The 8491-nt window shown below is 45.2% G+C and overlaps 1 long non-coding RNA gene across 2 annotated transcripts; it reads left to right on the top strand.

Annotated features, from left to right (window-relative positions):
* Nucleotides 1–2101: 2101 nt before the first annotated feature.
* Nucleotides 2102–7857, top strand: LOC134758700 (uncharacterized). 2 transcript variants are annotated; one of them, XR_010134173.1, is made up of 2 exons: nucleotides 2102–2744; nucleotides 7457–7857. It is a non-coding gene; the product is annotated as an uncharacterized lncRNA (long non-coding RNA). The 2 variants fall into 2 exon arrangements; XR_010134172.1 differs by having other exon boundaries at nucleotides 7454–7857.
* The last annotated feature ends 634 nt before the right edge of the window (nucleotides 7858–8491 follow it).

Here is an 8491-nt window from a genome sequence, read left to right as displayed (position 1 = left end):
CCTGCTTCATGAATCTACCCTGGCTCTCTGCCATACAGTCTTTTTTCGGGTTTTTCAAGCCCTTCCTGAGGGTCTCCATTTTTGGAAGCCAATAGATGGCTCCCACTATTAAACCACTATTAAGTGAAAAATGGATTCTCCATTTTTCCCCATTGAGGGGTTCCAATGCCCTACACCAAGTCTTTTCACTGCCCCCCATCCTCATGTACATTCCACCACAGAAAAATAAACCCAGACACCCTGATCCTTCTATCCCTGGAAGGCCCTCCAACTGCCTCTACACCCACTCAAATCCTCCTCTTCTAAGCTAGGTCGAGGGCCTCCCTAATTTGCCTCCTTTACTCACATTTTCAAGTTCCTCTTTGTGCCAAGCACTGTGCTGTACACTGAGATGTAGGACTTGTAGCTCCCTTCTCAGATAACTTGTGACAAAGATTTACTCATCAATGAGAGTACCCAGCCTCCCTCCTCCCACTTCCAGCCCACTCAGAACAACTTTGTCTGTCGGTTTGGATGCTTCACCTTCACCACCTTCCAAAGAGAGTCTTTGCCAGGCTGGCTTCAGTGGCTTCGTAATGCAGAATTAAGAGAATGTATAGAGGAAAGGTAAGAGACAACAGAAGACTCATAATTTTAAAAAAAGAGAGAGAGTTAAGAGAGGCAAAAGAGACAAAATAAAACATATGGGTTGGGTATCAGTAAAGTTAGGGGTGTTATGTTTGAACAGCTTTAGAGCAGCCACAGCTATCAGGGATACTTGGGGAAGAGAGAAATAAACTTCTGAAGAGTGTTGTTGTAGGTTAAAAATTAGATCCCTTTTCATGTTCTTGAGCCTCAAGAAACATTTCTAATTACTTTTGGTTACTATATTGTGCTCTTTTGAATGCAACAGCATAAGAAGCCTGGGCTATATGGTCTTCAGTTTATGTTTATGTTATAATTATATTTAACATCTCAACTGAGTTACTCTTGAGAGTAAAAGGGGAAACTATTAATGATTATTCTGGGATAACAGGCATAAACTGGGACTGTGCTGGGCAAACCAGGATGTCCAGCCACCCAGCTTGTAGTATAATAAAATGTGGCAAGTAAAGGAGTGGATGTACCCAGGACATCTCTGAGGCTCAAAGAATGAGCATCTCACTCAGCGGGTGGCAAGAGAGAGGAGAGGATTTTTCTTCTGGAGAAGAAAAATCTTTCCACTTCTATGGGCCTACAGTGTGCTTTCTCTTTTCTAAATTAAACAACCTATATCACCTGTTAAAAACCACACTTTATCCTATCTCGTGTTAACTGGTTTTTTTTCTGGAGTGTCAACAAAGAGTAAAAAAAGGAAAACATCAATCTTTTATAGCATTGAAAGGAAAGAATATCATTCTTTTATATCTCTCACAATGTTGGGCAGTGTGGGTGATAAAAAAAAAAGCGCAATAACTACACGTTGCTTGAGTAATTTGTTCCCCTAAACCAACCAAAATACGCATCCATTTTCCAGTTATTTTGTAATGGCCTTTGAGCAAATGCTCAGTAGTGGGGCAATAGTATAATGTCAATACTTTCAGGCAAGCAGGAAAGCATTTCTATTTTTGATTAATGGAGAGGAGAGTGAACTAGAGTCTCATTTACCAGGCTTTGCCAACATCCCAAATCATCACTTAACCGTCCAACACATTTATACACCTACGTTGCCAAGTGGAGGTAAACACTATTTATCTTCAGCTGTGGAAAAGGAAAATGCTCATTAGGCTCACCATCACTTTCCTCCCTCCACCCCCAATGTGCTTCTCCAACCTCAGTTGGCTTGAGTAAAGAATTTCCAACACGGTTCTGTAATCAGTGGGGAGGGCCCAAGAGAAAATCCACAATATCCCTTGTTCAGTTACATTCACTGTGATGTGGAAGCTTAGAAAACAGGAAATCCACCCTTAGCAGCTCATTTGAGGCAGCAAATTTCTGGCTGGGGTGGGGAGAACTTTGCTGCAAAATCACATCTTTGAATCCTCCAGAGTACAGATGGAGTGCTGAAAGTTGGGAAAGACCAGTGAAGTGGGCTGTAGTAAATGCCTAGACTTCAGACAGGAATGCTGCAGGCAGGGAAAGGAACTAACCTATGATGACCCAAAATGAGTCTTTTGATTTAGATATCAAGTCAATCCTGGCTTCTTGCTGTCAGGCCTCTGAGCCCAAGCCAAGCCATCGCATCCCCTGTGACTTGCACGTATATGCCCAGATGGCCTGAAGTAACTGAAGAATCACAAAAGAAGTGAAAAGGACCTGCCCCGCCTTAACTGATGACATTCCACCATTGTGATTTGTTCCTGCCCCACCTTAACTGAGTGATTAACCTTGTGAATTTCCTTCTCCTGGCTCAGAAGCTCCCCCACTGAGCACCTTGTGACCCCCGCCCCTGCCCACCAGAGAACAACCCCCTTTGACTGTAATTTTCCATTACCTCCCCAAATCCTATAGAATGGCCCCACCCCATCTCCCTTCGCTGACTCTCTTTTCGGACTCAGCCGACCTGCACCCAGGTGATTAAAAGCTTTATTGCTCACACAAAGTCTGTTTGGTGGTCTCTTCACACGGACGCGCATGAAATTTGGTGCTGTGACTCGGATCGGGGGACCTCCCTTGGGAGATCAATCCCCTGTCCTCCTGTTCTTTGCTCCGTGAGAAAGATCCACCTACGACCTCAGGTCCTCAGACCGACCAGCCCAAGGAACATCTCACCAATTTTAAATCAGGTAAGCGGCCTCTTCTTACTCTCTTCTCCAACCTCTCTCCCTGTCCCTCAACCACTTTCTTCTTTCCACTCTTCAATCTCTCCCTTCTCTTAATTTCAATTCCTTTCATTTTCTGGTAGAGACAAAGGAGACACGTTTTATCTGTGGACCCAAAACTCCGGCGCTGGTCACGGACTGGGAAGGCAGCTTTCCCTTGGTGTTTAATCCTTGCAGGGATGCCTCCCTGATTATTCAACCACGTTTCAAAGGTGTCAGACCATGCGGGGATGCCTGTCTTGGTCCTTCACCCTTAGTGGCAAGTCCCACTTTTCTGGGGAAGGGGCAAGTACCCCAACCCCTTCTCTCCTTGTCTCTACCCCTTCTCTGCTTTTCTGGGGGAGGGGCAAGTACCCCTCAACCCCTTCTCCTTCACCCTTAGCGGCAAGTCCCGCTTTTCTGGGGAAGGGGCAAGTACCCCTCAACCCCTTCTCCTTCACCCTTAGTGGCAAGTCCTGCTTTACTAGGGGACAAGAACCCCCAATCCCTTATTTCCACACCCCGACCTCTTATCTCTGTGCCCCAATCCCTTATTTCCACACCCCAACCTCTTATCTCTGTGCCCCAATCCCTTATTTCCATGCCCCAACCCTTTCTCTGCTTTTCTGGATGGCAAGAAACTCTCACTCCTTCTCTGTGTCTCTACTCTTTTCTCTAGGCTTGCCTCCTTCACTATGGGCAAGCTTCCACCTTCCATTCCTCCTTCTTCTCCCTTAGCCTGTATTCTTAAGAACTTAAAACCTCTTCAACTCTCACCTGACCTAAAATCTTAGCGTCTTATTTTCTTCTGCAATGCCACTTGACCCCAATACAAACTTGACAGTAGTTCCAAATAGCCGGAAAACGGCACTTCCAATTTTTCCATCCTACGAGATCTAAATAATTCTTGTCATAAAATGGGCAAATGGTCTGAGGTGCCTGATGTCCAGGCATTCTTTTACACATCAGTCCCTTCCTAGTCTCTGTGGCCAGTGCAACTCGTCCCAAATCTTCCTTCTTTCCCTCCCGCCTGTCCCCTCAGTCCCAACCCCAAGCGTCGCTGAGTCTTTCCAATCTTCCTTTTCTACAGACCCATCTGACCTCTCCCCTCCTCGCCAGGCCGAGCTAGGTCCCAATTCTTCCTCAGCCTCCGCTCCTCCACCCTATAATCTTTTTATCGCCTCCCCTCCTCACACCTGGTCGGGCTTACAGTTTCTTTTTGTGACTAGCCCTCCCCCACCTGCCCAGCAATTTACTCTTAAAAAGGTGGCTGGAGCCAAAGGCATAGTAAAGGTTAATGCTCCTTTTTCTTTATCCCAAATCAGATAGCGTTTAGGCTCTTTTTCATCAAATATAAAAATCTAGCCCAGTTCATGACTTCTTTGGCAGCAACCCTGAGACTCTTTACAGCCCTAGACCCTAAAAAGTCAAAAGGCCGTCTTATTCTGAAAATACGTTTTATTACCCAATCTGCTCCCAACATTAAACAAAACTCCAAAAATTAAATTCTGGCCCTCAAACCCCACGACAGGATTTAAATAACCTTGCCTTCAAGGTGTACAATAATAGAAAAAAGTTGCAATTCCTTGCCTCCACTGTGAGACAAACCCCAGCCACATCTCCAGCACACAAGAACTTCCAAACGCGTGAACTGCAGCGGCCAGGCGTTCCTGGGGAACCTCCTCCCCCAGGAGCTTACTACAAGTGCCGGAAATCTGACCACCAGGCCAAGGAATGCCCGCAGCCCAGGATTCCTCCTAAGCCATGTCCCATCTGTGTGGGACCCCACTGGAAATCGGACTGTTCAACTCACCTGGCAGCCGCTCCCAGAACCCCTGGAACTCTGGCCCAAGGCTCTCTGACTGACTCCTTGGCTTAGCAGCTGAAGACTGAGGCTGCCTGGTTGCCTTGGAAGCCCTGTAGACTATCACGGACGCCGAGCTTTAGGTAACTCTCACAGTGGAAAGTAAGTCCGTCCCCTTCTTAATCAATATGGAGGCTACCCACTCCACATTACCTTCTTTTCAAGGGCCTGTTTCCCTTGCCTCCATAACTGTTATGGGTATTGACAGCCAGGCTTCTAAACCTCTTAAAACTCCCCAACTCTGGTGCCAACTTAGACAACACTCTTTTATGCACTCTTTTTTAGTTATCTCCACCTGCCCAGTTCCCTTATTAGGCTGAGATATTTTAACCAAATTATCTGCTTCCCTGACTATTCCTGGATTACAGCTGCATCTCATTGCTGCCCTTCTTCCCAATCCAAAGCCTCCTTTGCGTCCTCCTCTTGTATCCCCCCACCTTAACCCACAAGTATAAGATACCTCTAATCCCTCCTTGGCAACCAGTCATGCACCCCTTACCATCTCATTAAAACCTAATCACCCTTACCCCGCTCACTGCCAATATCCCATCCCACAGCATGCTTTGAAAGGATTAAAGCCTGTTATCACTTGCCTGCTACAGCATGGCGTTTTAAAGCCTATAAACTCTCCTTACAATTCCCCCATTTTACCTGTCCTAAAACCAGACAAGCCTTACAAGTTAGTTCAGGATCTATGCCTTATCAACCAAATTGTTTTGCCTATCTACCCCATGGTGCCAAACCCATATACTCTCCTATCCTCAATACCTCCCTCCACAATCCATTATTCTGTTCTGGATCTCAAACGTGCTTTCTTTACTATTCCTTTGCACCCTTAATCCCAGCCTCTCTTCGCTTTCACTTGAACTGACCCTGACACCCATCAAGCTCAGCAAATTACCTAGGCTGTACTGCCGCAAAGCTTCACAGACAGCCCCCATTACTTCAATCAAGCCCAAATTTCTTCCTCATCTGTTACTTATCTCAGCATAATTCTCATAAAAACACACGTGCTCTCCCTGCCAATCGTGTCCGACTGATCTCTCAAACCCCAGCATCTTCTAGAAAACAACTCCTTTCGTTCCTAGGCATGGTTAGCGCAGTCAGAATTCTTACACAAGAGCCAGGACCACACCGTGTAGCCTTTCTGTCCAAACAACTTGACCTTACTGTTTTAGCCTAGCCCTCATGTCTGCGTGCAGCGGCTGTCGCTGCTTTAATACTGTTAGAGGTCCTAAAAATCATGAACTATGCTCAACTCACTCTACATTTCTCATAACTTCCAAAATCTATTTTCTTCCTCATACCTGATGCATATACATTCTGCTCCCTGGCTCCTTCAGCTGTACTCACTCTTTAAGTCCCACAATTACCATTGTTCCTGGCCCGGACTTCAATCTGGCCTCCCACATTATTCCTGATACCACACCTGACCCCCATGACTGTATCTCTCTGATCCACCTGATATTCACCCCATTTCCCCATATTTCCTTCTTTCCTGTTCCTCACCCTGATCACGCTTGATTTATTGATGGCAGTTCCACCAGGCCTAATCGCCACACACCAGCAAAGGCAGGCTATGCTATAGTACAAGCCACTAGCCTGCCTCTTAGAACCTCTCATTTCCTTTCCATCGTGGAAATCTATCCTCAAGGAAATAACTTCTCAGTGTTCCATCTGCTATTCTACTACTCCTCAGGGATTATTCAGGCCCCCTCCCTTCCCTACACATCAAGCTCGAGGATTTGCCCCCACCCAGGACTGGCAAATTAGCTTTACTCAACATGTCCCAAGTCAGGAAACTAAAATACCTCTTAGTCTAAATAGACACTTTCACTGAATAAGTAAAGGCCTTTCCTACAGGGTCTGAGAAGGCCACCGCAGTCATTTCTTCCCTTCTGTCAGACATAATTCCTCAGTTTAGCCTTCCCACCTCTATACAGTCTGATAACAGACCAGCATTTATTAGTCAAATCAGCCAAGCAGTTTTTCAGGCTCTTAGTATTCAGTGAAACTTTTATATCCCTTACGGTCCTCTGTCTTCAAGAAAAGTAGAACGGACTAAAGGTCTTTTAAAAACACACCTCACCAAGCTCAGCCACCAACCTAAAAAGGACTGGACAATTACCACTTTTGCTTCTCAGAATTCAGGCCTGTCCTCAGAATGCTACAAGGTACAGCCCATTTAAGCTCCTGTATAGACGCTCCTTTTTATTAGGCCCCAGTCTCATTCGACACCAGACCAACTTAGACTGTGCCCCCAAAAAACTTGTCATCCCTACTATCTTTTGTCTAGTCATACTCCTATTCACCATTCTCATCTACTCATACATGCCCTGCCTTTGTTTACACTGCCGGTTTACACTGTTTCTCCAAGCCATCACAGCTGATATCTCCTGGTGCTATCCCCAAACTGCCACTCTAAACTCTTGAAGTAAATAAATAATCTTTGCTGGCAGGACTATGCTGAATCTCCTTAGGCACTCTCTAATCAGATGTCCTAGGTCCTCCCAATTCTTAGACCTTTTATACCTGTTTTTCTCCTTCTGTTATTCCATTTAGTTTCTCAATTCATCCAAAACCATATCCAGGCCATCACCAATCATTCTATACGACAAATGTTTCTTCTAACATCCCCACAATATCATCCCTTACCACAAGACCTCCCTTCAGCTTAATCTCTCCCACTCTAGGTTCCCACGCTGCCCCTAATCCCGCTTGAAGCAGCCCTGAGAAACATCGCCCATTCTCTCTCCATACCACCCCCCAAAAATTTTCGCCGCCCCAACACTTCAACACTATTTTGTTTTATTTTTCTTATTAATATAAGAAGGCAGGAATGTGAGGCCTCTGAGCCCAAGCCAAGCCATCGCATCCCCTGTGACTTGCACGTATACGCCCAGATGGCCTGAAGTAACTGAAGAATCACAAAAGAAGTGAAAAGGACCTGCCCCGCCTTAACTGATGACATTCCACCATTGTGATTTGTTCCTGCCCCACCTTAACTGAGTGATTAACCTTGTGAATTTCCTTCTCCTGGCTCAGAAGCTCCCCCACTGAGCACCTTGTGACCCCCGCCCCTGCCCACCAGAGAACAACCCCCTTTGACTGTAATTTTCCATTACCTTCCCAAATCCTATAGAATGGCCCCACCCCTATCTCCCTTCGCTGACTCTCTTTTCGGACTCAGCCCACCTGCACCCAGGTGATTAAAAGCTTTATTGCTCACACAAAGTCTGTTTGGTGATCTCTTCACACGGACGCGCATGAAACTTGCCACTGAGGCCAAGAATGTTCTCTGGTTCTGCCGAATCTGAGATGGAACCTCTGTTGATTGGTCAGCTTTGTTATAACATTGTTTATGACCTATTGCTTAAGACGTATTTCTGGGATGCAACCAGTTTTCCTGATAGCTGATATTTGTTTATTTACCTCTGCATATATTTATTTAATATGACATAACTTTGGCATTATATTAAAGGAAGGAAGGAAGAAAGAAAAGATGTTTCCGTGTGGTCAGGCTGAAAGGGCATTGGCAACAATTCATTGTATCTCATAGATTGGCAGAAATTTGAGTAAACTACTAGTCAAATCATATCACCCTCACCTTCTCTCCATTTTATTCCTTGAGTTTCCTAAGGCACTCAATAAGACAGATCCTACTTCCCAACACCAATATTATTGAGGAGTTCGCTTTAAAGGAAAACGAAATATACACATTAATAAAACTACTACTTTTCCATCAAAATGTCATTGTTACCACCACTGAAGAGGATTACAAATGGCACCTTAAGGTTAGGCTCAGTTCAAGGCAGATTATAACTAGTAACTATCGGCCACAAGCTTTTGGTACATTTTATCATGTTTT

Source organism: Gorilla gorilla, chromosome 5 (genome assembly GCF_029281585.2).
Source record: "Gorilla gorilla gorilla isolate KB3781 chromosome 5, NHGRI_mGorGor1-v2.1_pri, whole genome shotgun sequence".
In the NCBI taxonomy this organism is placed as follows: Eukaryota; Metazoa; Chordata; class Mammalia; order Primates; family Hominidae; genus Gorilla; species Gorilla gorilla.
This window is presented reverse-complemented; position numbering and strand designations above follow the sequence as displayed.